The sequence below is a fragment of the Ammospiza nelsoni genome, chromosome 3 (genome assembly GCF_027579445.1).
Source record: "Ammospiza nelsoni isolate bAmmNel1 chromosome 3, bAmmNel1.pri, whole genome shotgun sequence".
Classification (NCBI taxonomy): Eukaryota; Metazoa; Chordata; class Aves; order Passeriformes; family Passerellidae; genus Ammospiza; species Ammospiza nelsoni.
Genome location: NC_080635.1, coordinates 56,014,917 through 56,042,535, shown reverse-complemented (window position 1 = coordinate 56,042,535; position 27,619 = coordinate 56,014,917). Strand labels below are relative to the sequence as shown.

The window sequence follows — 27,619 nt, the reverse complement described above, 5'->3', positions numbered from 1 at the left end:
ACACAAAGTACCTAGCAGGTTATGTGGTATCTCAGTTCGTAGAAATTTCCAAAGTAATACACGGAGGCAGAGAGCTTAAGATGTTCTGAAACTACTGCTGTGGAAAACTATTTAGCATGTTGTGTGTTGGAGGGGATGTATGGAGGTTCACAGAAAGAAAACAAAACTAATTACTTCTTCTCCTCTCTTTTCTCTTTCCATGGTCATTATTTAATGTGTCAGTTTGAAAATACAAAATGCCAACCATCCTAGTAAACAAATTTTTTTTATAGCAAGCTGTGCATGTATTTTCATATGCACCAACAGTAATGAAAAATTATGTCTTCCTGCAGAATCTCACAGTTATTGCTGCATGGAAAACTTAATATTAAAAAACAATGTAGGAGGCTTTATTTCCTTTTTTTTTTCTTTCTCATATTTTTTACCCTACCAAGTATGTGAGTTATTTTTTTATAATTCCTACAAATGCTAAATAAAAATTTTGATAGAAAGAATACATTATTTTTTCTTTTCAGAAAGGATATTTTAATTTGGAGGAAAAATAACAACAGTAAGTGATATTCCAGAATTTAATTTTTCCCCTCCATTTCTTTCTATGATGTTTACTTGAAGCAATACCTGCCTAGGGAAGGTTGTGGTGCTACTGCATTTTTTCAAAGCTTAAGAAGAGAAAAAGAAGTGCAAATCATTTGATGACCAGAAAAGAGAAAAATACATCCAAACACAGAAAACCTTCTGAATATCACTTATAAGTGAATTACAAAAGAGTCTTACATGAAAGATCTTTAACACTTTAACACTTTGTTTTTGTAAAGTTTAAAGGCTGTAACTTAAAACTATTCTTCCATAATATGAAGTTCATGATTTTTCATTATCTTTATATTATACCAATGTTAAAAAAAGAAAAATATGCTAAACCACAAGGGACTGAGTACATGCTGTGAAAACCTAAAAGCTTCAAAATCTCTGGGAACATGTAAATTTTGTATGAAAGTTTCACTTTTATAGTCACATTCATACATTTACAGTCTCTCTGCTCTTATGCTGAGCATTAGCACAGACTGCAATCACTACCTGTGTTACTGCACAGCAAGGCGTTAAAGGAGCTCTTCCACCAGAGTATGCAATGAGATAAAGTGAATTGACTTAACTTAAAAAAATAGATTTTTGAAGATCAGCAGATGAGTCCTCTTGAGACACTGCTGTGATGTGACTGAGTGGAGCTTGATGTGAATGCCTGGTCTAGCACCCCTCCTCCCATAAAGGCTCTGCTCACTGGCAGTACAGCCTGATGTCCTTGTTTCAGATTCCATGAGGGAAGTTCAGAGGCATCCTTTTATCCAATATTTCATAATGTAAAGAACACAAAAAAATTACAGAGCTTTGTAGAAAGAGAAATATATCCTCTAGGCAGTGAAATATATTTAGGTAAGGGGGTTTTGCTGAATTTTAGAAAACTTATGACTATAATGATAAGAGGACAAGGTAATGTTTTAATTTAAAAGAACAGTGCAAAAGGAGCTTGGGGAAGCCTGCTGACTGTATGTTTAAGCACAGCATTAAGTAGATTAAAAAGTACAATGGGCATGGCAGATCTGGCCCATCCAGGTATCTGCAACTCCTCCTTCCTCACAATTTGCCCTCTCCCAGATACTCAGCTGTGATTGTCTCCACAAAACCCTTAGTGGACCTCTCTCCTTTACTTGGTTGTTTGATTTTTTCCAGGTTTCACTTGGCTTAATCTTTTGCCTTTGAGATTGTCTTTGAAAGTGTGACCTGTTATTTGGTTGAAACTGAATGACATACAAGAAATCAGTGGAGAGAGAAAGGCAGACAGAGCAAGGATCATCTGTTGGGAAACCAACACGAAAAGTCAGAAATAAGATGAATGGTGAAGACTTTTGAGCTCTGGCTAGCCCCCCACTGAATAATCAAATTCTGGTTTTTCCAGCCTCAACCCTGGCCCAGGAGCTACCTCCAATCAATGAAGCAAAGAAGGAATGTTGTTGCTGGAAAAGGGTGTGGAAGGAGAATAGTGCTCGCTTTCTAGCCCAGCTAGGAAGTTTAGCAGAGCTAGACCCCTCTGTGGTTTTATTTCCCTATGTCAGGAGTATTTAGGTTGGATTCAATCCTGCCAATTGTGCAGTTTCATCATTTTGTGCTTTGGGGAGGAGAAACAAGCTATGAAATAAAACTAGAAAAGATGGCTGAAGTTACCAAGCCTTGCAGCAGGCTAAGGAGGAAGCTTAATATTAGAAACTACCTAAGTCTCTTTTTTAAAAAGGCAAAAATCAGAAAAAAATGTTTCTTTAGGCTTATTTTCTTAAGTCACATAAGATATAAAAATTTTTCCATCTGAAAGGGCCTGATCTAGCCCTCACTTCAGGTCAAAATTCTTATGTTCAGTTTTAATTTGCCTCAGCTTATTCTTTTGAGTCAAAAGGTAGAGTATGTTCTATATTTATATGCAATATGGAATCAGTTGCCTTAAAATCTACTATAGCAATTTCTAGTATATTTTCCTCTAAACCCCTTTACAATAAAAGAATAATGAAGCTTTTGTTGAGTGAGCAAGCTGGAAATTAGGGCACTGTAGCAAGCAGATCTTGTTATGGACCAAGACATATCTCTCCTCTTATGAAAAATACAATATGTTCTGTATTATATGACTTTCAAAACCATCCATATTATTCTAGCACTTTCTGAACTGAATCAGTTCTTAAAAATTCCCTAATTTGAAGCAAAGTGAAGACAAGGCTGTCACTATGAAGAAGGTGACATTTCTGAAGATACTCTAAAAACTTTAGGTATAAAAGTTTTTAGAAAAATAACCTAAAAAACCCCATAAATCACAGAAAACTGCAAGAAATTATTTTATTTACTGCAAAGCTATCTGTGTTTTAAGTATTAGACATAAATTTGTTTCATAGTAGTGCTTTCTAAGGTTTCATGATTTGGAGCAGAGATTCCTCTGACATTGTAGTTTTTCATGAAGCGAAAAAACATTACATTGGCTACAGCTAAATAAATCCTTGTCCTTTGAGACAAAAGATGAATATTTAACACAACTGTGCAGCCTCAGAGTTCTACTTTATGTCTTTCCTTGGTGATATCTGAATGGTGTGCAACTGCAATGACAAGTATGAGCAGAGGCTTCAGAGAGGGACATTAAACACAATATTTCTCAGTAAAGAGACCACTGCATTGTTTCAAGAGCTCTCAAACAAAATTGTTCTTCCCTGTTATGTTTCATATTTGGCTCATGCCTCTTGCAAAGTTTTAGTACATTCAGTGAATGCACAACTGAAACAGCAAAACTCAGCATTTCTTCCCAGCACACTTGACACAGGTCAGAATGCCTAATGCCCCTCTGCCAGTCCTTGCTAGTTCTAATACACATCTCTTGGAGTGGCTTCATTCCACATTACAGACAAGGAGAACAAAAATCCCAGTGGAACTACTTGGTTATGCTTGGAGACAACTGATGGAGACAACTGCCCTGTTCTTTGGAGAGGAGCTCACAGATGTGGAAGAAATGAGGCTGATATGAGAGGCACACGTGACACCCACAGAACATGTGGGGCAGAGGTCTCTGGACCACCATTCCACTGGAGGCCACCTGAAGCCTCTTTTGAAGGGGAACAGCTCACAGACCAAAAGAAAAGATGTAACAGATATAAAAGCTATAAACCCTAACAGGAATACTTGCCCCAGCAGGACTGCAGGTTTTAGTTACCTCTTCTGTTTGTTGTCTAGCTGTCCTCTTGTGGGGGAAAAGTCACCTGGACAACTCTGATTCTGCTTACTTGTTCCAATCTACTGATTTTCTCTCTGAAATACTGTCAGCACTAACTGTGCAGCAGCATTCAACATTGGATAACTGAGTGCTCCATATAGCTGCAGTTAATAATCCATTCATCTTTTATTTCAGGGCTCTCTTGGACTGTAACAAAGCAGTCTTCTGCTCATCAAATTTCCAAAAATTTGCAGAGTCATCCTAAGGGGAAAATCCAACACAGTTCCTTCGGTGTTTCCACACTGGCCAAGTGTACTTATGTTATTTGTGGGGTGCTGCCCATGGTGGACTTTGACATTGTGGAAAATGAGGACATCAATTTAGAAATAGAACTGAAGTAGCATAGCATTCAGAATTCAAAGTCCTGTTTATTATTCAAAACTTCAGGCAGATTCCCCTCCTTTGCCTATCAAATTTATTGATAAGAGGCAATTTATGGATCTTTCAGTAAGCCAAGGGATTAGTCTCAAATTGCAGTCCTCGTGGGGTTTTGTATCTAAATTCACCTTCCCCAAATTACCTTTGAAATCTAGACCAGTCCTTAACTCCATTTTTAGTTGCATGCAAATCTTGTTATAAAATTTGATGTTTCTGGGGCTCCTTTTTGTGCATTGCTCCTGGTCTGAGCATACCATAGGTCATTAGCCACCTTTACTTGAGTTCTTAAAAATAACAAAAGCAACAGATTCTTTGGTACAATCTACTTTTGGAAACATAATGCTCCTGCCCACCTTCCTTTTCAAATAGCACTGTCTCCTGTCAAAATAAAAGAATTTCTAAAACGACTCTATTAGCCTTTCCTATCCCCAGACTTCCAGCTCTCAGTGTTGGATGACCTGCTCCTTTCTTCCCCTAAGGCTGGGGGGACAGTTTCCATTACTGTTTTGTCATCTCTGGACCGGTGCCTGGCTGAGGTCACCATCCCTTGCAGGTCCCTCTGTGTCCTCCCTCCTCCAAACCCAACCTGTGGCTCCATCCCTGCTTCCAGCCCACAGAAGGATGCTGTTCCACAGAGGGAACTGCAGGAATAAGGTCCCCTAGGACAGGCTGAGACAACTCCATGAGCAATTCTTACTGCAGGAGGCAGGAACCTGAAAACATGAGGGAGATTTTTTTCCCTATTTTTATGTAGATTTATCTGCCACCCTCCCCTTCTGTGTCAAGAACACTGCTGGTTAAAGGCAGGTTTCTGGCATTTCTTTTCAAGTTGACTAATCACTACAGATAATCTGAATCTAGTTAATGAAAATGATGAGAACCTGGAAGTTGTGTACTCCATTAATAACATGCACTCTGACAGGAAAGCAAAATCAGGTGAACCAAAAAATGGCTTATGAAAAATTATTCAGATGCTGTTGCTGGACACTCTTGCTCAGGTTCTTGTGAACTCACGAGGTGTCTTACTTGTGATTTATTTATCCATAAACAAAACTACAAATTAGCCTTCTCTATCCTGAAACACTTGTGAATTACTCAATAATGATATTCACAACTATGATGGCACTTCTTTCCCGGAAAAAAATACTCAAATTAAGTGTTGCTGCTCATACCAGATATTAGGCAAAATTTTTGAGAGATGCTTGAGTTATATAGTTCAAAAACCACAAAAGATTCTGCAGAAGCCAAGAGTTGTGTCTTGCTGCAAACTACTGAACAACATCTAATATTGTTCTTCCAAGGACAAATAAAAGTTTCCCTATGGCTGCTGGAAAGCAGAATTTTTGCAACGCTAAAGGTTTACAGCAGTGTGGTAGTGTTGGAAAGATTTTGCTAGTAATGTTCTAAGTTTCTGGATGGGGGAATTCTCCCCCACCGTTCAGTTCAACATTAGACTGCTTCTGCCACTGATGCCATGATTCATCAATTTCCCAAATGCTGGAAGCATTTGCCAGACTTATCTTCTCTGATGTACTGCTTTTCCCTCACTGACTAAACCCACAATGTATCACTGAAGTCCCATTACTGGAAGTGCCTCGTAGGAAACAGCAGGTAGAGAAGATCTTGGTGCAATGGAAAGGTGCTACTCTGCAAGTAATGCCTAAAATACTTTGACTGGAGTTGTTATAATTAAAGGTCAGAAACTTTGCAGAGTTATTTCAGTCATTTGAAATGAACACAAATATTTAAGTAAGGCAGATTACCATTGGATTGAAATTCTAATTTTTGTGCAAGTTACTTTATGTTATAAAGCCAGAAAACATGCTCAAAAAGTCCATTGTCACTTCTATCAGCTTTGTAGTCTTTTCAAATTCAAATGAATCCAGAAGAATAATTTTTATTGAGTGATGAGAATTTGCCTGTTCTTATTACTCATTATTTTAATAGCCTGTATTGAAACTATTATTTGTATTGATGAATTGACATTTTAGTGACAAAAGGCCACATTGTGATGTTCTTGTTTTGTGGTAAATGCAACTACTCTGTTGAGTTTATTGTAGGTGTTTTTCCTTTGCAGAGGTGTGGTGAGCCTGGGTGTTCTTGCACTAATCAGGAATGCCAGCCACTTTGGCACTTCTAATGATTCCATGTCTGTTTCCACCTACTTCTCATTCAGCAGTTCAAGACTACAGACTTTGCTTCATTTCCTATTGAGGCTGAGAAAGTGATCTGTTACACTCTTGGTACATCCAGGGCTGTAAAGTCAGCAAGGCCTATGCAAATGAGACTACTTTTGCTGTTATGGTTGAAAGAACAACCTTAGCCATTACACTAAAACCCTGAATATCTTCTATCTTTTTGATTTATTGTTGCCTAAAATTTGCACTGAGGAGTAGCTGCTGTAGTGAACCAGGTATCCAGGTATATCTGGTCAATTTTTTTCAGTTCTCCTCTGGAATTACACATGATGCACACCTTCTCAAGGAGAGTTTGTTTTCTTTTAGATGAAGAATTATTCACCAGAGATCCCCAGCATAATTTATTCAAATTCTCTTGAAACATATCGATTAGGATGTTCAAAGTGAGTGATTCATGGCAGAGAATAAATTCCCCCTGAGGAACAAAGGTGTCTGCTAAAGATGAGACTTGGAGAATATCCCAAGGCATTCTCAAGTGCACAAGAAAAAGATTAATTATATCTGCCCCCCAAATGTCTGTGGCTAGAAAGACGGAATTGCACGGGGAGACTGTAATCACTATTCTCCTCCTGTACTCTAGAAGAACAAAGAAGAAAAAAAAAAAAAAAGAAAAAAGAGGATTTGATGTGGAGGAATAAATAGGTTTGAAATCTCTCCAGCATCTCGTTTCCTCTTCCTAGGAATGCAGGAATTCCAACTCATCCTACATGTACTCAACTCTTTTGATACTGTTCTTATGACTGCACTTTTCCCACCTCCACCGGTGCAACTGCTGCTGCCAGTGCCACTGCTGTCTGTGGCAGGGCCCCTCACCACCACCTCTGCTCAGGCAGCAGTGATAAACCTGGTGGGAGGTGCAACAGCACACAAGAACAACCCCGTTTTTTCCCTTGAAAATTCAGCCTAAAAATGGGGGGATGCTTTATAAGCAGGGCTATTTTGTAATTGCCAAGGTGATTATTATATTAAGGTACATCAAGAGGAGCAGGAAGCTCTGCAACTCTGTTCATGTACAGAGTTTTCTGTAGCCCTGCAATTAGCAGAGCATAAACTGTGTGTTGGGCATCACTGTCACAAAGGCTATGCTATGGAGTAAAGGAAATTCTAGATTTTAATCTTTTTTTCATCAAAAATCTATACTGATTATGCCAGTCTTCTGTGAGATTTCAACTTGTAACTCCTGGCACTGTGCATGTTGATATACTATGTCCTGCAGAGATGTGCAGATGCTTTCCAGGGCAGGGAAATAGCCAGGGCATTAAGCAATCGCAGTCTGACCATGCTACTTCCCCTTGCAGTCACAGCAAATTAAATCTGTAATGCTTTCTGTTCACTATGAGATTTTTCTGGGAAAGAATTTGCCTGAGATAACATCACGTTAATTTTTTGCCCTCACTCCCCAGCTTCCTTTTCTTCCTTGAGTTACACAACTATCATGTTTCTCTTGCACAGTGCCAATTTCTAGTCAACTCCCATATCAATCTAGCAGAGGTATGGTCAGGAATTTTTCAAATAATATTTATTAGAAAAAACCCACAATTGTCAAAATCAAAACTGACTGCTGAAGGAATTGTTTTTTACAATTAAAATTAAGATGTTGTCTTAAAAAAAATCTTTTATAGCAAGTTTGGAAGTTCCCAAAATGTCTCACTGTAATGGTTTAGTTAGTTTTGTTTTGTATTCAATAAAAAACCAGTTTTTAATTTAAAGAAATTTTTGGTTCAAAATTAATCCATTTACATTGTGAATTGAAGTAAAGAAATAACAAAACCTTGTTTTAGTAAGTCCAATCAAATACACACATTTTCCCATGTACGAAGAGTTATGTTTAAGACTTTTTTTCACTATTTGGGGCAGAAACAATTTTGAAAATATTAATATGCTCATGGGACACACCAAATCTTTCTGGCTCTACACTGAAATTGTTCAGGACTCTGTGTCAACACATTCCTAGGGAAGCCGGCAAGTGAAAAGTAGAATACAAAATGTTTATGATAATATCCATTTCCTACTTGTCTATAAACCACTAATTTTCTAGATTCAAAAGTTTCATTCTCTCCTGGAATCCAATTTCTTGTGTTTTCAAGCAGTTGTGCTGAAAACACCCTGAGTGCTTCCACGTGAATAGTGAAAATGATTGCAGTGTAGCTAAAAATGGGTGAACAATGCAGAGGAGAAAGCAGAGCTCAAGCTATAGAACTCATAAATTCTTGGTTAAGAAAAAAAGCCAAACCAATACTTAGTGAACACATTGAGAATTCTTATTGTACCCAAACCATATTTGCTCGCTTTCTATGATGTAAATACATGCCTTTAATTTTGTCTCTAATCAACTGATTGCTACTGATTCAGTTGGGTATACCTGGTTATTTTAGAGGAGAAAAGTGTTTCCCCATAGCAAGCTTAGTATTTAGCTTAGAATGAATACTAATTAAAGGTTTTTAGATTACCAAAGCTTTTCCACTTAATAAAACAATTATACTTGAATGGCAGTAGTATGTACAAAGGCAAATAATGGCAGCTAGAAGCCAATTGGTTATTCTGAGTATCTCACAATAAGAACAAAAAAGGACAGTATTTATAACTTTTTGACAATGTAATCTCTTCTGTTACAGACATCTAGGTTCACCTCTGCTAATTAGCTCAATTCCTTTTGAGAGCACCAGTAGACAAGTAGATGATTGAGCTGAAGGCATGGGACACTTGGGGCATAATGGAGTGGAAAAGAGCTTCACACAGTCAGGTAGCATCAAATAGCTAAGAAGTATGTGGAGAAATATAATATTATAATAATATAATACCTGATATAATAACTATAATATCTGATGTTTATGGTAAACCTGTGCAGAAAGAAATCTTACATGTGATAACAAAAATCACTCCTCTTCATGAATAAAGCAATAGAATGACCACAATCACATTTACTGCATGTTATGACAAGATATTTTGTCCTAACTGCACCTCAGCACTTGAACTGGGTGAAAGGTTTTTTCTCTGGGCAACTGAATGGATCATGGATGCAAAACTGAGTGATACAAAGTGACTGGTGTCTAAAAAGTTCTGTTTCAAAGATTATGAAATTACCCTGGTATTTCTTTCACAAGGCAGGTATCTGTTGTTTGCACAGCTGTTTTCTAGTGTTGCTGAATCATAAATACATCTAGAAATTATTAGGCACAATTTACCATCCCTTTACTTATAAGCTGGAAAAGCTACATAAACTGGTATTTTAAAATAAGAAAGTGAACAGTGAGCAAAAGCTTTACATGAGTGGTTGGAGAAGAAGCATAATTTAAAGAGCAGCTGTAGGGTAGATCAAAGAATAATCATTTCAGCCAGTGACCGAATAAAGCTGCCCAGATGTATTTCTGGTTTAACTCCATCTTAGCCATTGCAAAGACACACTTTGGTAAGAAAGCAGCTTTATGCATTTGCATAGAATTTCCATCAGATTCCAAACACATGGGATATACACCAGGTTCCCAAATAACCCTAGAAGGAAGGGGTGTTTTAGTTTCCTGTAACTGTTCATCTAAACATAAAAGCAAGTGCATAAGGCTCTGGCAGGATATTTTACAGAGTTATACAGTAAATCACCAACTACAAATTACAGAACACAAGGTTTTCTTGAATGACCCAATGTTTCCCAGATAGAATTGAATATATTTCATATTGGATACAATTAAAATTTTGGGGTTTTTTCTCCTCTTTTCTTCTCTTTTTATGGCCAGGACAATGAGGGAGAAAGTTCTTAAACCAGAATGGATTTTTTACTTGCATTTTTACTCCTACAGAGAATAAGGGAATGGTACAGGACTCAGACTTCTAACTTACTGCAGTGAAGTGCAGAGGACAGTTTACTCCCTGCTCTTGCTCAAGGGAATGACATGTGCCATGATGCAGGGGTTTGCAGTGCTCCTCTTGTTTTCCTTTACAAAAGCAGTTCTGCCAGCTGTGTCAGCTTTTCCAGGTCCCTTTCTCTGTTCTCTACCCTCCCTTGTTATCCAGTGAGTGCTTATGCTTCAGTCACAGAGATCTACAGTGAGGCTCTGGTGAGCAGCTCACAGCCATTTGGCAAAAAGAAAGATGGTTTATGCTTCACCATGCCAGGAAACTGATCTGAGTCAGTGAGGTTCAGCAGCCATGTGGTTACAACAGACTGACCTCAGATTCCAGGAACAATCTCAGTCTGGAGTCCTGCTGAAGCTATGCCTGTCTGGTAGTTTGGCTATCAAAGTCCACTAGTTCAAGTGGGTTTATGAAGGATGAGCTGCAGAGGGCAATACTCAATTCAAGAGATCAATACTTTGTTTTTCAGCATCACGTCATATTTGGTCCCCAAAATGATATGAATGAAATTCAGAGTTTTCCATCCCATGCCAAATGGTCTACACCATTGCACACTTGAACATTTTCTTCAGTGACAGCTGATATTGGTTACCCTGTGGGCACAATTGCAGTTTACACGGGTTACTTCAGTATGCTTCCTTTGGGAAAGGCTGAAGGATGATGTTTAAAATAAACCCTACACCAAAACCCCAACCCCATGTCCAGCAACATACTTCACATACCACAGTTTCTTGAAAAGATGGATTTCTTTAAATTTGGAGTTGCTAATCCATAATCTCCCAAGTATCTTACACTAACCTTGATGCAAGATGAACACTGGTTTCCTTCAGATACAAAGGGTATTTTTTATCAAATGGGGGCTACAAATTACTTTTTAGATGTGATGTTCAAGACATAAATGAAAGGAAACCAGAAACTGTAATAGATGGAGAAATTGAACTGATATATAAACAGTTAATCATTCTTTAGACATGCTTAGCAAATTTTCCTGGCAAGAATGCTATCACTTTGGAAGATAATTTAATAGACAGAGGAGACAAGACAACCAGTTTGCTTCTAATGGCATTGCTATGGTGTAATGGGGCTGAGATGGCTATATTCAAGACAGATGCTATTATTTCTTCTAGTTTTACCATAAGTGACACTATGACAATTCCAAAATCAAGCCTGAAAGCCCATTAAAAACATTTTGCTGGCTTGACTCATAACAAAATGTAAGAACTGCTTTTTTGAGTCCTGATGAATGGAGAAGCTTTCAGAATACTCAGACTGATGATCCCCAGCTTTTACAACAAAGTGCAAGGCAAACTTAGTGGTCTAGTGATATGCTTTTATAACGCTTTCTCTTTTAATGGTGTGGCCTTTTCCATCTAAGTTATTGTAGCAATGGAGAGAAATACTGCTTCCCCATTTATTTATTCCCATTTCTGTCCATTTGTGTCACTTCCATGAGAACCTTCAAAAAATTGGTCATTCCGCTTCTTAGAATCACACAAAGATGCTTGCATGCTTTTTAACTGAAGAAGTAAGTTCTGAGGTCTTGGTGCAATCCTTATAATTAAAGTTTAATTTAGCATAAAAAACCCTCTCACTTATTGCACTTTGGTTTTATCAGTGTTCTCTGCTGTTGCATTCCGCTAACAGACCACACAGCTCTTTATTTGATTTGTCTTACAGTGTTCATCTTCACTGCTCTCTCATATCCTAAAATTTGTCAGTGTATAAGCAGGACATTACTTCAAGGAAGAAAAGTATCCAACAGCATTGAGTTAATGTTTATATTAACTAACTAGAAAATCTGTTTATGGAGATGTGAACGCTTTCTCAGGTTTTGCAACCCTTCACATGTGACAGTGTCTCAGTAGATAAGCCAGAGGCACTCTAAGAGCAAGTGTTCAGATTCCCCTAAAGAACAGAAGTGTCAAACTTTCTAGAACAGCTGGCCATTCACAACTTTAATAGATAGCTAACAAAGGAAGTAACACTTGTGCCCACATCACATTAAGCAGAGATAGTCAACAAACTGGAGAGGAAAGATGATCCAGTAGCTGAGGACTATTTTAGAATTTAAAAAACCTGACTAAATTGTTGATTATTGTCTTTTGGTAAGCTACTTCTTTCAATTGGATTTGGACACTAGAGTTTGTTAGATCATGTATTTCAGGTATTCTCACAAAATTTAATTTTTTCCTTTTAATGAAACATACATGATTTAAAAATCTTTCCAGGTTTGAAGTGAGTGTCTCCAGACATATCCCTTGTGTGTAGGTTGCATCAAATGGGATGTAGCTGTTAGCAGATTCAAAAGATAACAGGGGATGCAAGAGATGCAGGTGTAAGTACCTTTTCTGCTCACCATGAACCTTGCTTTCTAAAACCAGGTGGAAGAATCAGTGACTGAGAGTGAGGAGAAAGGAGATTTTCTTTTTGATTAGATAGTCAAAAAGTTGAGCTTGGACTTGAGCAGAAGATCTTTCAGATTCTGAAGCACTTGGACAAGATAATAATGACAGATACAAAAGAAATGTAAATGGTAAGATAACAACTTTAACTTGTATAAATTTACTGTTAGCATTTTTCTAAGCTGCTGTGTGGGAGGTACTTGCCTGTATTAAGGGAGCCCAGTCTGGAATTACCAAAACTGATGTACATTATTTGTTTCAGTCCTACAATAATTTTTAAACAACAGCTTTTATCTCCCACATATGACACCCGTCATACTGATAATTTCATGGACTAGGGGAACATTCTCTTTTCTCTTCCATGGGTCTCTGGAACCAGGGACTGACAGATAATTCAGTAATGCTAAATGGAGTTTTCTCAATCCATCCACACTCTACTTGCATCAGCATGGGTCTCGACCCCAGGAAGTGATTTCCTTACAGTTTTGTTTGATGTTCTCATGGCACTTGAAAGATTAAAAAGGTACTTTTTTTACAGAAAGAAACTATTTCAAAATTGTCTGACACAACTCCCAGAAGAGTTCTTCTTTGCCCTGACCAAAAGCTGTGTTAGATGAAATGCTTACAAAAAGTCTGCCTTCAGTTCCCCCAGCATCCAGGTTTGGTGAGTATTTTCACCCAGGTGAAGTTTAAGGAGACTTGATTATAGCATAACTAGTAAATAGAAAAGAGAAAGAAGCTATGGGATAACAGGTGTAGGATAATCACACAGCTACCAAACTTCTATGCAAGGATAAAAACCTTTTAGGATGTCTAATTCTTTGAAGAAAACTTGGCAGGCAATCTGTTCTAAGCAAATTTACTGTAGGTTTAGTCTTTGTCCCATATAGGCACCTGTGCTGGTTTTAATGTGTGCCCCAATTACATTTTTCTATTTATTTGGTAAGTTGAACACCTTTCTTAGCTTTTGATTCAGATGTTTATTATAAGTTAGTCCTATTGCATATGATCATATTTTTTGTAAGATATGACCCTGAGTCATTCCTCAAAAAAACCAAAACACATTATGGACTAGAACATGCTTTGTAAAATGACACAGTGGATGTGCTTTCCTGCTTTTATTCAATATTGCAGAGATTAAATAATGTGGCATCCACACTCTTTAGCACTCAGAAAAAGGCAGAAATCGAGGTGATCCTGCTCCCCAGTGAACATTGGTGGATGCACTGCTTTCTCCCTGGCTAATTTCTCTTCAATTTTTTGATGGGGTTTTGGGTAGGTTTCTTTGCAAAACAGCACAGTGTCAATGGTAACAATGGAGACTGTTTCTGCCTTTGAATATCTTCAAAACTGGTGATTAGAGCAGAATTTTTGTGGTGGGAAGGGGAAGGTCTGAATTCCCTCAGCTCCACACTGGATGAACCCAGGTGTATCACACCCTGGCTGAACCTGTCCCTCCTCCTTTATTTTATGAAAGAAAAATTGAGAGAATGGCAAGAGTTTTGGTGAAGGCAGGAGGGGTGAAGTAACCCCAGACCTGATCACCCTCCTTTTCTGGCTGTTTTGGACTGACAGTTCATTTGTGACCAGTGTTTTGTGATGAGTTCAGCTCTTTCAGAAAATGAGAGGCACACTCTCAGTGTGCCTTCTGGACCAAGCTCCTCTCAGATCTCTGGCAGACAACACGTCCTGCTGAGAGCTGGTTGTGACCTAGTTAGCAGGATGTAGTTTCAAGCATGAGTAATAGGCACTCAATGCACTTAACTGGGGAAATTTGGGTACCTAAGGGTGGGAGGGGAATGGGACTTTGCATGTTCTTAAAAACTCAGAGTCCTCTTAGAGGACCAAAAGCCAACTAAGTCCCAGTTTGGATGCTTAGTATAAATAGCAGTATGGGGTGGAGGTGCACACCGCAGCTACTGTCAGCCCAGTAAAGAAGATAAATTCCTCCTTGTCCATCTCTGTGCTAGGCCAGTTCCACCTGTGCACAAATCCCTCACCCTGGAAGGCTGCATGGAAGAAGGAGCTACAGAAAAATGTTTAAAGTAAGAAAAAAAATGTTAATGGCACTTTTAAACTGTCATCTAAGCCCAGTGCTTTCCTCAAGAAGATGGCTATTACAAACGCCTGTATCTTCTGAATTATGGAGTTCTGAGATTAAGCCCTGAATGTATATTTATGGCATTTCTAAAATGGCCTCTTTCTGTTTACCAGAGTGGTTTTTGTGGGTTTTTGGGGGTTTTTTTTGGCACCAGTGGTGCCAATAAGTATGCTACTCTAATATTTATGCCTCTTCCATAAACAGAATTGCTGAAAATAATTTTAGGGAAACTTGGGATAGTAGAAAATTGCCTCTTTTTTAAAAAAGACAAAAACAATTAAACAAAAATAGTTTTTAAATGCTAAGGGTACAGGACAGAATTAAATTTTTAGTTATTTGTAACAGCAATAAAATCTTTTGGAGACTTGCAGTTGACTCACTACCTTCTTCATTAGGACCATAGTCTTGTACTAGAAAGTGTGCTGCAGGTAAGAAAAGCCTCCAGTAGATTTGCCACATGCAGCAAATAGTGTGACCTTTCATTGCCATCAAAAGTTGTCTGCCTTCTTTCCTCCTCTCGTGCAGATCTCCAGATCCAATGAACACACAGTGTTGGGAAAGCTGATCTCCTTTCTTTTCAAGATCATCTGCTCTTGCTTAGCCAGAGGCATTTTACTTATTCTGATCCTATGGTATAGGATCAGAAAGGAGGAGCAGGAATTGAAGCATCATCTAATTGTTGGCTCCTATCTCCTGCTGTCTCTAGATCAAGGAAACTTAGTTGAACAGCACAGTTTTGAGTGTTTCAGGAACAAATTCTAGTTGCAGATAGGAAAAGAAAACAATCTAGGTTTAGTGTGGGTTTTTTGTTTTTGTTGTTGCCCATATGCCATTATTTATTGCATATAAAGGAATGGTTTTAATTTTTAAAACTTTTATCAAGGCAGGTTTTAATTTTCAACACTTTTTTTAAGGCAGATTCTTAATCTGGCTGAACAAAATTCTTATAAGACTGAAATCCTAAAATGCTGCAAACATCTTCTAATTATCAAAAGCTATTAGAAATCAGCTTATATTTTAAGAGGTGGCTCTAATACACTTATTTTTCACTGTCCATCTCTGCTATTCCATACTTCCAGACTTTATCACTGTAGCCTTTTAATTCACCTGTTCGTTACGAATTTCCTTCTTTCTTCATTAACTAGCATCCAGATTCATGTTACATTCAGTACCATTCACTGCTATCTACTGAGATTTCAGTCTCACTGTCTATTATGCCTGCTTCTTGCCCCTTCAGATTTTAAAGGTCCTTTTCAACTTCTCTGTGTTCTCTCAGTCTGTGCTGGTTATTACTTCCACTCCTGAGATTTGTCCCTTCACCTGGAACATCTGGATAGTCAATTCTGAAATTTTCTGTCCCTCTCAATAATTCAGTCTTCCTGCTCCCCAAGTTCAGCAGTTCTTGCCTCAGGATGTAAGCAAGGAAACAGCTGGAGAGCCAGGGGCAAAAATCTCACAATGAATATAAATGTGGCATAAAAAGTTCTTTAGATCTTATGGAAAGGCTGTATGGAAAGCAATGAAACAACACTTAGCATCTCAATAGAAGATTCATTCCAGTTAGTGAATAGGATAAACTTCTGTTCTCTGTGGAGCTGACTCAAGCACTTCTTCCTTCAGGGAATTTTTTTTAGCTTTGTGGAAAGAATTAGTAAGAATTAAATTGAACCACCTGCATGTCTGATCACAAAGTAAGATTTTGCAGATTTTTCTGCTAGAGTGAATGCCTGTGTTCACGTTTATTGTTTCATTGGGGGGAAATGTAGGAAGGAATTTTGCCCTACAATTACTGATTTGGACTAACATGCTTTTTCACTGGGGCAGACCTGTAGGCAAGTGACACTTTAATTTTTAAATGTTTCTCAAGGACAATCTAAATGTCTCAAAACTCCTGGAAGTTTCTTCCACTGGCTTCAATTTAAGTTACAGCCTTATTGCCTTAATTGTGGTACGACCCATGACTTCTGGATGATGGTATGACACACCTGCTGTGACAGGTTAGATATCCTTGCCAACAGTATTCTGTTTAAATACTGAAATTTTTAAACACCTGAAATTTTCTTTTTGGGGAGTTGCAGATTAGAGTCCTAGCAAGAATAAGCATGTGCTGAGGAACCCTTTGCTCTCTGGGGAAGAAGATGACAAGATTACCTGTGCCTGTGAGGGACATCACAACAGCAGCAGGACCAGGGAGGCCCAGGCATGTGGGGGGGATGTGCAGTGCCTGATGGAGGACCATCCACTGGATGCTGAAAAGAAAAGGGCTAATTTTGGGCAGCCAGGCCATCTCAGTGTCCCAACATGCTCGTTGGGAGCCTCTGAGCTCCATACTGCCTTTAATAAACAGTATGTGGATACCTACAATCTCGCAGGTGCTGCTCCTTCTGATCAGGGAACACACATAGATAATACATGTGACATTCACTGCCTGCTGGTATTTCTATCCATGCCACATCTCAGGAAGGAGATGTGGATGAAGATGTTTTCCATGTGCTAACAGCACTGACCTTTCCATTTCCATTACACATCACTCAGAAGCAGTGACCAGACATTCAAAATCTGAGTTTGAAAGCCAAATTTAGACATTATCTGAATGGTTTTATTTTTGTTCGAACAATAAAATTATTTTTAAACAGAAAAACTGAACTGAATGTTATAATTGCAGGAGACTGTGGGAGGCAGAGCTGCCTGCTGATCACATTAAATGTTTGATCCTTATTCAGCCACCAAAGGCTTGGGTGCAGCCAATTTTTTTTTTTCTAGTTAAGTGCCTGTCCTGAGATAGTGTTATTTTTCTCAGTGCATAGTAACAGGTAGGATGTCAACAAGTGGAATAAAGGACGTGGTGTGGTCATTGTCATTTCAAATCTCTAAAAACAACTTTTTAGGTATGACTCTGAAACCCTTATAAAGAAGAATGATCAGTTTCCATTCAAGTCTGCAAATGGGTCAACATAACAGAACTGAAGTCTGAGAACAATCATCAACAATCACCAATTCATCTTAATGGCCCGGATTCTTCATTTCCTTGACAAATGTTTAATTTTCTCTTGTGATCTAACTTTTCTTTAGAAGATGAGTCATGCACAACAAATCAAAATGATGACATTTTTTTTTGTCCTGTGCAATCTCATGTAGGTGAACCAGTGCATTTGCAACACAGTTGCTATTGCTGGAACCCTTCTCTTCTAGACACGTCTGTACTAAAATGTTACATCTATATCCAGTTCCACAGGATACCAGGATTGAGAAGCACTTTTAAGTAACACAAAAGAGTTTCCTGAAGAAGTTATTTTGTCTGAAAAGAGAAATTATACTAATATTGAAGCTATTTTGTATCCAAATCAACATGGAAATGTATTTTGACAATGGACGGGGAAACAAAAAAGACCCTTTAGGTTGCCCCAAAGTTCAGGTATGTAGGTGAATCTTCTCTTATACACATGACCTTATGTCTTTTGCTGCCACTATTCACAGTGAGGATCCTACAGGGTCACACAGCACTGAAATTCAAGCAGCACACTTCTAAAATTGCTTCAGGTGTGAGCTGCACCTTGAATATTCCTTATCAAGGGATCCCCCTTACATAATCAGGAGAGAATGCTCATGGAGCAGTCACACAGGCTTTATTGTTTTCCTGTTCCAAGGAGCTCCACAGATGAGTTATGAAGGGAAAAGGCTGGAGGAGGGGTTTTGTGACTGGGAGGAGAGCTGTGGCCAGGACATTTGTGCCCCCTTGTTTCACAAGATACGGAATCTGCATTCTGAGTGTTCTCTTCATTTTTTCATGTCTGCTAGACCTAAAGAGAGTTTCTGGGACAAATGTTTAAAGGGGGGGGGATATGAATGTGTCAGGTGAACAAATGGAAGGGAGAAAGAAAAATTTAACATGGATCATTGCACAAGAGCAAATGAAGAATAAGCAGTCTTTGAGTGAATGTGGCTGGAAATGAGAAAAAGGTTTTCAACGGGAGATCTGGAACAGCCTCTGGGTAAGAATAAATGTAAAAAACCCCCAACCAACCAAACAAAAAACACCCACCAAACCAAATGAAATAAGAAAACCCAAACAACCTTCTCCCCTCTCCCTCCCAAAAACCCCCACAAACCCAAACCAACAACAAAACAAAACAAAAAACATTTCCTGCTCCTAATATCAACTTGATCAAGAGAAGGAAAGAAAAAGTAAGAAGTGATTGACGGACACAGACAGAGTTTGGGATTAAATTAGCTAGGGTTTTTCCCTCAGCATACTTTCCTATTTTCCAGTGTTCCTAAAGTTGCTACTGTGGCACCTGCTGGAATCAGCCATGCTACTGAAGAGAGCCTAACCCGGAGTGCTGCTGAGCACGCACTGCCTGCCCGCTTCAATAGCAGCTCATTTCCTTGGCACCCTGCTGGACACACTCTCTGCCTCAGAGGACAGGACTGCAGCACAATTTTAAACAGTACCTCACCTAAACAGCTCAGGGTCTAATGTAGAAACAAACCAACATAAAAAGCCAGTCTGCTGTATGAATAGTACCCAACTTACTTTTAAAACATAAAATACTCTCTTTAGGTTATTCTACATAGTACCTCACCAAATATTAAGCAGTCAAAATCAAGGTATCTCTGGCATTCTCTGGGATGATCTCACTGCCCACCAGAACAATTTCTACTTAACAGAGCCTTACAATCCTATGTTTAAAATGTGAATGATGATTGGCATTACTTGTAAGAATAGTTTCTGCCATAGAAGTCCACTCAATTTAATGGAAAAATGTCTTGAACATTAATAGCAATTCAATTATTTGGAGTCTTAAAACCTCTAAGAACTGTATCCCATCTGCAGCTGGACCTGCAATAAATTGTGCTTTCTGATAAATTTAATCTTCATACATTAAAGCTCTTTCAGATCATATTTTCTTGAAATTCAAGGAGACCTCTCCCCCATCTTTCAAGGGACATACAGTAACTTACTTCTTTTCTTTAAAAAATAAACTAAATTGCATTTACTTGGGCCATCAGCCTGCTTCACAGGAAATTTACTGGAGAAGCTGATCAGTGGTAGCTCGTGCCACAGCTCATGGGTTTGTCCTCTCACAGTGATAACCAGAAGGCAATTAATTAAAAGTTTCTGAGGCTAAATTACAAATGAATATATATAAGCATATATAAAGTATATGCTGATATGGACTGAGTAAATCATCTCCCCTAGTTCTGATTGCATCCAAGATTGAAGTGTTGCTAAAATTCAGAGTAATTTGGGCTTAGAAATCATATGCTGCCTTCATTATTAGAATTAGGTATCCATTGACTAATTAGTCTACTCCCTTTTGTTACCTGTAAAAATATTTTATTGTGCTATAGCTGTGATATTACAGGAACTTATGTCATGAAAACAATCAAGCTAAAAGAAATGAGCATAGAGTTTTTTTTTAATGCATAATTTGGAAAAGCTATGACAGGTGTTATTCTATTATGAACAGGACTGAGTTGACTCTACTGGAGTTAAGTCCTTTTATGAGGATGACAGATCTAGAGGTAGCAGTTTAATGGATCCCCAAAATCCCATATCTTTTTAAAGAACTGATGAGCTGAAAGTTATGGGATATGTATATGCAGAAGGTATCTTGTGCTACTTGCCATATGCTTCCATTCTCTCTTTTTAATTTTTAAATGCAAAAAATTTTAAATTTTTTTTGCTCAACCATCCAAAGCCTTCCTGGTTTTGTAGTGTTTTGCTTACGGAGCAATTTTTTTTCTAACATGGCCCTAATTAATATTTTTCATGTTGATATTCAGATTACATATTCAAAGGAGCAAACTGGAGAGGTTTTACCCTGATCATCTTCAAATGAGTAAGAATACTTGATCAGAAAGACTAACTTCTCATTCAGCTGCCAATGCCCAATTTTGTCCTGGAAATTGTCTGCATATGAAGATTTTCTGGATCTTAAGCTCTCTCTGATTTCTATATATGAGCATTACTTTGGTAATAAGGAAGCTGGAGTAGGAGACAAGATTCTTAATGTTAGATTTTAACCCTTTAAATCAACAAGAATTTTGCCCTGTATTTTTAATTTCTGCATCTGCCACCATTTTACTGTGTGATCCTCTAATTGCTTAATTGATATGTAGCTGCATTTCTGTTCTGTGAAAAGCAGTGCTGCTGTCTTAGCATGCAAAGGTAATTTAGTGGTTGTTTGAAAGGTGAGCTTGTAGAAAAGACAGCATGATGGAATGATTAAAAAGCACTTATTAGGTCTAAATTGCCAAAATCTGGAAGGACAGAAATAGTCTTTTCATAATGTGTTCTTTATTTATTCTTAGTGCTTGCTAAATTGCTGGATTCTCAGAATAATAATATGATGATGAGTAGTCACCTCCTCTTTTACTATTTTCATCTTTCTGGATTCTCTATTTTCTTAAAAGTTCCTGAAATATCACATTGTATGAAACCAGGACACTGTATCTGCCACAGCATTATATGCCTGACCAAGAAAAATGCTCAGCAGAAGTAATAAAAACCGAGAGTCTTGGCAACTAAAAGAAGTGCTCAGTGCAATCCTGCACCCACAGGAGTTGTGCTACCTTGGCTACTACATAAAGCCAGAATCTTAGACAGCCTCATGAACACCACGTTACTGCTGTATTTTAGCACTGACTGCTATTGAAAAAACAGCTGTGATTTCCTTGGATGGTTACTGATCAATTGAAGCAGGTTAAGAAGAGCTAAGACAATGGTTGAATGATTATGGAATGTATTTGGTGGTAAATGTGTTCAGGAGCTATTTAGGTTAAAAATAGAAAAAATTTAGGAGTGCATTTCACAGCTTCTGAGTAGTTTGTACTGCAGGATGCAAGATGATAGATAATAGAGGTAAATTAAGGTAACTTTCTTGTTAGTTCTCCTTTTATTAGATTTTTCAAGTGTCTGAACTTTGTCAGCTATCTCTATCCTAGTCTGCAATTAGCAGTGTAGGCATAGGCTTTAAGACAGATGCTGGATATAGGATGGTCCTTCTGCAGAGAGAGCTGAGGACAAATCCGATAAACAGTCAGATTTCTGTGTTCTGAATCACTGACCAATGCTCAGTCTCAGCTCAAAGCTGCTGCCTTCATAACTTGATAGGTTATGAAGTAGCTGCACTCACTGGTTATAGGTATTCCCTCTATCCTTACAAGATTCTTACCACACAAGTACTTATTTCTTTTGTGGTTACTCTGTGACTTAATTTTACATATCAAATAATCAAAAATTTGAAAGCAGCCTTGTCTATTCTGGTCAACACGATGTTTACTGTACAGCTGAGATTCTGTTTATTATCATCTGGGGGTTTTTAAATTGTGAGGGTCAGTAAGTGTTTATAAAAATACTTGAACAACTGTAATACATATAATAGTGAAAAAATTCTACACATGAGATTCTAGTTAGCAGGTTATCAGATATATCAAACTGTATCCATTAGATTATCAGACCATTATAAGACAACTGCATTACAACACAGTAGATATATATTTAAACCATTCTACATGAATGATAAAAAAAATAACTTTTACATCGCACTCTTCCCAAACCCATCTTGAAAGCTATGAAGCATCTGATTAATATTTTAGGACTTGTAATTTCTGAAGATAATAAGACTTGGAAATAAAAGTACCTTTTGGACACTGACTAATTAGGATGACACTTTCCACCTACATTCATTAAATCAAGGCTACTTGTGAAGCTCTTGTACAGGAAGTTATTATTCACTGTTCTCAATTTTCATATGATGCAAATCATTGAGAGCAGAATCTACACTACCCAAAGGTCTGGTGCAATGTGAATATCAGAGAGCATGTGCTGTCTGCATTGCTGTCAAAATAAAGCAGAATGGATAAGAAATTCCTTACTTCAGAAGGTTGTTCCCATTAAGCAAACCATAAACAATGATATTAAACATATACTATACATTTCTTCACTATGAGGCCAGTGAGGCACTGGAACAGGTTGCCCTGAAAAGCTGGAGATGCCCCATCCTTGGAAGTGTTCAAAGCCAGGTTGGGTGGGTCTTTGAGCAACTCAGTCTAGTGGAAATTGTCCTGGTCCATGGCAAGGGGAACTGAAACTGAAATCCATTTAGGGGCCCTTCCAGCCCAGACATTCTATGACTTCCCTCTAATTTGAGTTTCTATGAGAGCAGCATATATAGTGATACTAATCAGGTAGTGGTGCTGTGAGAAATGTCAGGGCTCCCTGCAGCTCCTTGCCACAGCTGCGACGTGCCTAGGACACGCTGCTGCTCTAAGGGTGCTCGCTGTTCTGAAGTCTCTCTTGAAAGCTGTCTGAACTACAGAATCAGAGAAACACAGAATCACTGAGTGGTTTGGGTTGGAACAGACCTTAAATATCACCGAGTTCCACCCCCCCTGCCAGGCTGCTCAAAGCCATGTCCAACTCGGCCTTGGAAGCAGGTATAAAAGTGCTGTGCTAAGGATACCATGAGACCCTCCATCCACGCTTCCTGGGCTTTAATTGCTTTCTCTCACAGGATTATTTTACTTTAACTTACATGAGCTGCTGATAAATGAAGACATTGTTACAGCATACCAAAGCACAGCAAAACAGAATACAGCAAAAACATAATACATAATAAGCAAGGTGGCATAATCAATTAATCAGGGATCTGAGACAGAGTGGCTGTGTCCTTTAAAGGCAGTGCTACAGTGACATTCTCTCTGCCAGTCTGTATGCACAGAGATGGGCTGGCTATATACAGTGGTTCAGCTTGTGATCTCTCATATTCCAGCAAGCACAGAGCTGGCATCACTGGAGAGAGCAGCCAAATGAAGCTGCTCTGGTAGCAGTGGCTACAGAGCTGTGTTAATGCCTCACTGTCTAATTTACCCCTTTCTCACTGAAGAACCTAGGCTAGATATATACTGGTTTTGTTTGGAGAAAGATTATGCAGAACAGATGTAGTGTTTAAGGTGTGTGCATGTTTTTAATGCTTGGCTGCTGGATTGAAGATTTTATTAAATTTTATTTCTGCTCTATCTCCCTACATGTAATTTCCCACATACATTCTATTTAGATATTTACTGATTTCTAAGAACTTGCTGCTATTTACTTACCAAGTAAATAATGTATGAATATTTCTATTGTATGGAAGTTAAGATGCATTTCATTTATATTTTATATATATAAGCAAAGAATTTAAAGACAAAGCTATGATTCAAAATGTTTATGATGCTATGACAGAATCAAACTTAAATTGATTAAAATACTCTTATTTAAGTCCAGATTCATTAATATACCAGAACAACAAAAGTTTTTCAAAGCACACGAGTAATTTAAATTGAGTTTACATCTATTTTGCATCACTGGAGCAGTGCAAATGAGAGAAAGCACACTAGGGAATCAAGCCCTTATGCTGGTTTGGTTGAGGCACAGGTTAGATGGTGGCTGGGCAGGAGGAGCAGAGCAGACCCCCAGTTCATCTGTTTGTGTGCTTCAAGCATTCCCCAAGGTCCCTGCCACCATCACACTGCTTGGCTGCTTCCCCTGTGCATGCTAGAGACAGCAGCCATGCCAAGGAAAACCTTTTGAGAGCAAATACCCGGCTTCAAGTAGAGACACAAAATCTCTGCAGAAAAGAGCTCCCTGAAATGGTTAACTTTCCAGAGAACCAGAGTGACACACACATGCAGCTCACTTCCTCAGACCCTCTGCAGCCAAGACCTGCAGAAGTGCCAAGCTGAAGTGCTGGGATTCTTTGGAAGAGTCAGCAGCAAAACTATTCACACAAGTCGACACAACTCTACTTACAGCCTGTATAGCCACAGCCATTAGCTATAACCACCAACAGATAAACTTAACTACAACTTAATCTATTCACTTGTTTTTATACCCTATGCACAAGCTTTTAATTAATTAATGGTATGGAAAGTTTGATTGCATTATTTCATTATAAAAACTACTTAGAGGAAAAAGGTATGTCAACACAAATGCTAGGTTTTGTGAAAGATTTATTTTTAATGAATTTTAGCTCAAGCCAATTAGTACATGAATTTTATGTTCTTAGAAAAGTCATCCTGTATTCATAGAACCCTGTATTCATAGAATAAGGACTACTAGTATGGTAGGGATATATTTTTCACTGTAAAAGCTGAAATCTTGGTACGAGTGCAAAATAAATTCCTGGCATTGTGAAGCCATGATCAGGAGGGAGCTAATGGAACAGTGATGAACACCTCTGTAAGAGCCAATACTGTTTCACTTAGTACACTTCTGGTGTATTCCTAAGAATCTCCATATGTTCATAATTAAAGGCATGCATGTGAAGCATACAAGTAAGAGAGTGCTATGTAAAAGTACTAGGATTGCAACATTTATTTAGGCTAATGTATTTTTAGTGAACAAAAGTGTATATACCATATATATACATCTACATACATATGTGTTTTGCTACATAAACACCACTTGTAAGTAGAAAATCATGTCTGAGACTGGCTGACATTCCTCCTATCCTTTCCCATAACAATACCACTCAGCCTCTCCTCCTCTTAGTCTTTTGGGAAATGGGGATTAACACATTTGAGGCTTCAGCATTCTATTTTTTGTGAAGAATTTCACAGCTCATGGGTTTCTACCCTTCTCTACTGTACCATGTTCTGCTGTGATTGTGTTGCTCCAAGTTGTGTCTGCTGCCAAATTAAAACTGAGAACTTCTGCGTCTTTGGGTCTGGGTTGTGCTTTTGTAGTTCTCTGGTCTCCTATTCCTTTATTATTCTTATGACAAAATCAAAGAGGGGCTACCACTGAGATCAGGGAAGTATTCTGCAAGATCAATACCTCCTCAAGCAGGACTGAACTCAGGAGCACTCTTCTGAAGAAGAATTTGTGTTATAGCTCCTTACAAATCAGCTACATTTTATGGCACATTTAAAATTTTGCTTTGAAACTGAGCATGTTGATGCACATCCTTATAATGAACATTACACAGAACAATTAGAAAATGATGCTACTTCAAATGTACAGAGTTCATATATATATATATATATACATATATAAATATATATATATGTGTGTGTGTGTGTGTGCCTTGACATATAGCTTGCATTTTGTATTTAATATAGAAGTTAAAAAAATAAGAATTGCAGTTAAGAATAAAATATTTCATCTTCTTTTCAGGTGGGTAGAAAACTGCATTGGGATAGGGAATTTTTCACCAAGCTGTCAGTCAGATTTCAATTCAAATCAATAGTGCAGGGAGTATTTTTCAACGGACAGCTTTTCAGTAGCCTTCTTGAAACCAAGTTCAAGGGTTCAGGGCAATTCTTTGTACATAAGTATCCATGTTGCATAACAAGAAGAAGAAGAACTATTCTTATGTGTAGATTTCAAGATAGAGACCAAGGGCTGAGTACAGCTTTACATTCCTGGGCAGGCCACTCAGCTTGGTGATAGGTAAGATGAAGGGACCTGACCTGCCAGTGCTGTACCTGCTCTGGTTTCAGAGGACACTCCTGGCACCTTACATAGATACAATATGTGCTCCCTGTCAGCTAGGGACCACTGAGTGAAATTACCAGGCAGCAGGTTCATAGCAAACAAAAGGAAGTAGTTTTTCACACAAATCATAATTAAATTTTGGTGCTCATTTCCACAGAACAGGGTTGAGACCAAAGCATAAACCGATTTTTTAAAAGGGAGTAGGGAAACTCAAAGTTTATTACATATGATGGTCTGAGAGCAACCTTCAGTTTAAGAAATCCATGTTCTGTGTGTTGCTGAAACTTGAAAGGATATGCCAGGAAAAGATCCCTGTATGCCAGTCCTGTTTCTTACGTTTTTCTCCTTCAGCATCCGCTAATGACTGTAGTCAGAGCCAGGATATTGGACTAGATGTTCAACTCACTATAGCAATTTATTTGATCATATTCTTTTAATTAAATTATGTTCTTATTTTGGCTACTTAAAAGGATCTAAGGCCTTGATGGAGAAAGGCATTTAAATGCTTTAATGCTCACCTTATTTCAGGGAGGCAAGTACTTGAGTGTATCATAGCATTTGCGTTTTAGGCCATAAACTTACTGGGGTGGGGCTCACTCATCTTTTAAAAGGACTTTGCTTTTTCTGGGTATGAGCTAGAATAAAAGCATGTATTTGATAACAGTGATAACAGAGTGCAACACTGTTTTTCTATAAAGGTTAAATAGTTTGTTTGCCTAAATGGCTTGTGCCGCAGGTAAATTTCCTAGCGATTTATGTAAGGAGGATGACACTAGCATCAACTGATGTGAAAAAGAATCAACTTTCTTTATAGAACTCCCAACATTTGTAATGCATGAACATTACATTTGTAGGAAGCTATTTTTCACCTGTTACCCATAATAGTATTGCCAGCCAATATGTAACTTACATTTACCTAGAAGGGTATTTCAGATTTCATCCATTTTGCAAAAGCATCTGGCTGCGAACCTATGACACGCGTTGGTGAAAATCCACATACAGAAACGAAGAAACCGAATACCGAAAACCATAAATTTCACCCCTGCTGTTTCTAAGCCTGACAGCCCCATAAGGTTTCCTTCTACATCAACAAGAAGAGATAGAGACGAACGTTAGGCTGGCAGCCGAGCAAGCGAGGCAACCTCGGCATTCTTAATTGCGGGCGGTTCCATCCCGAGGAGAGGCGCAGCCCCGCAGGAGCAGCACACGGCGGGGCGGGCAGCGGCACCGCATCCCCGCAGCACCGGCGGGTGTTCCCGGCAGCGCGGGGAGCCCCGCTCCGCACCGGGAGCATCCCCGCCCGCCGCCGCGCCCCGCCACCTGCTCCTGCCGCGGCCCCCGCCCGCCGCCCGCCGGCATTTCCCGGGGAGGGGCGGGAAGGAGGCCGGGGCAGAGGATGGCGGTGCCGCAGGG

General features: G+C 38.6%; 1 protein-coding gene across 3 annotated transcripts in view; it reads right to left on the bottom strand.

Annotated features, from left to right (window-relative positions):
- RGS17 (regulator of G protein signaling 17) overlaps positions 1-27,619 on the bottom strand; it is a 69,722-nt gene that overhangs the window by 40,998 nt on the left and 1,105 nt on the right. The window lies entirely within an intron of this gene.